The following is a 1,611-nucleotide window of genomic DNA, read 5'->3' as shown; positions in this document are numbered from 1 at the left end:
TGTCCCTAAATGTAGGGAAGGCAAAAGTAGCAAAGCAGTTTCTTAATGGTCAAGCTTGAGCCATGTGGTCAGTTTTGAAACAATCACCATATCCAAGAGGATGGGACTGCCCAGTTGGAAACGGGAATGGGACCAGCTCCACTTCGACACATGGACTGAAAGTGGGGGTTGATTCCCCAGTGGAAAACTGGGAAGTGCTCTCAAAACGCGAGGGAAGAAAAGCTGGACAAGCAAAAATAGATATGCACTATAATTATTACTCATATAAGATCTAGTTTAAATGATCAGAAAGGTCAGGCTTGAAGGGGACAGGAATTACCAAAAATACTCACAACGGACATATGAAAGAGAGAGGGGGCATTCCATAGCTATTTTGTGGCAGCAGAAAGAATTAAATTACGGGCCAGCTGCATTCACTCAAGTCTCAGGTCTTATATGGCTTCCACCAGCAAACAAAGCCACCTTCTTTTTCAGCCCCGCCCCTCTCCTCACTGGCTATCTGCATGAGTCATGGGCTGTCTATTCTGATCATGACAATCAGGGTGTCTTCCATGCTTATCGTCATCTTCTAGCTAGGGCTGCCCTGTCCTCAGCTCCCTGAACAGAGGCAATGCTGGACTCTTCCTTGCCCGGTGGTAGCCACTGACTGGAGAAGAGATGGGCACATGATACAAGAGTGTTTCATCTGTGGGCACCTCCATGAGATGCTGTGGAGGCAAAAGCAATCGACAAAACCAATCAGACTGGGACGCTGGGAAAGTACCTAGTGGCAGCCTCTGATCTTGGTGGCTTTCTGCTGCCTGTACTACTTGTAGTCCACATGACTCCTCACATTAACCACCACCCTATTTTTCTTAAGAGGGTCTTGGGAAGTTTCACCACTTCAATTTAAACCTCTCTGCCAGAGGAACAACTCACTAAACCCTAGGAGCAGCGGCTCTCGTTGTCCCAAATCCTCTCTGTGACAGGCTAAGTCACAAAGCAGCTCAGAGGGGGAAACCACGACACCTAAATTCTCAACATTGTTTTCAGGAAACATGGATGCTTAGGGTGGCAGACAACACAGTGCACACACAGCGGGGCTTCTGTGCTATCAAAGGCATCTGTCCATAGAGCAAACTCTCTCCAGGTTGGGAGAATGAACGTTCAAGAGGGTGGAAGGGAAAGGAGGTCAGGACACCCAGCAGTGCACAGTCCTTTACTCCAAGAGAGTGGCTCGTTAAAAACACCGCAGACAAAGCAAGATGGAAAGGTGCTTCGGGCTGCCTACCTTTGCCCTGGAACATAGGAACGCTTCAGTAAAAAAAAAAAAAAAAGGAATAAAAAACGACAAAAGCTACGGATAAGAACCAGTATAACAAATTAGAGAAAAAGCTATTGCTTCCAGCCATATAATATATGAATTTTCTCTACTTGTCAGCTCCTCAAAAATGGAATCCTGAGTCCTTTCAGTCGACATCAAGCCTTTCCTGCCTAGTTAACATTAATAGAGGGAGGCAGGGAAGAGGTAAGGGTAGCATTTGATAAGTGCTGGAGGAACACTGCTTTAGAAAAGCACATTAACCCTTTTTGCCTGTTCCAGCTCCTGCGGGGGGGGGGGGGGGGGGGGGG

This window comes from Lipotes vexillifer, unplaced genomic scaffold (assembly GCF_000442215.2).
Source record: "Lipotes vexillifer unplaced genomic scaffold, Lipotes_vexillifer_v1.1 scaffold102, whole genome shotgun sequence".
NCBI lineage: Eukaryota > Metazoa > Chordata > Mammalia > Artiodactyla > Lipotidae > Lipotes > Lipotes vexillifer.
This window is presented reverse-complemented; position numbering follows the sequence as displayed.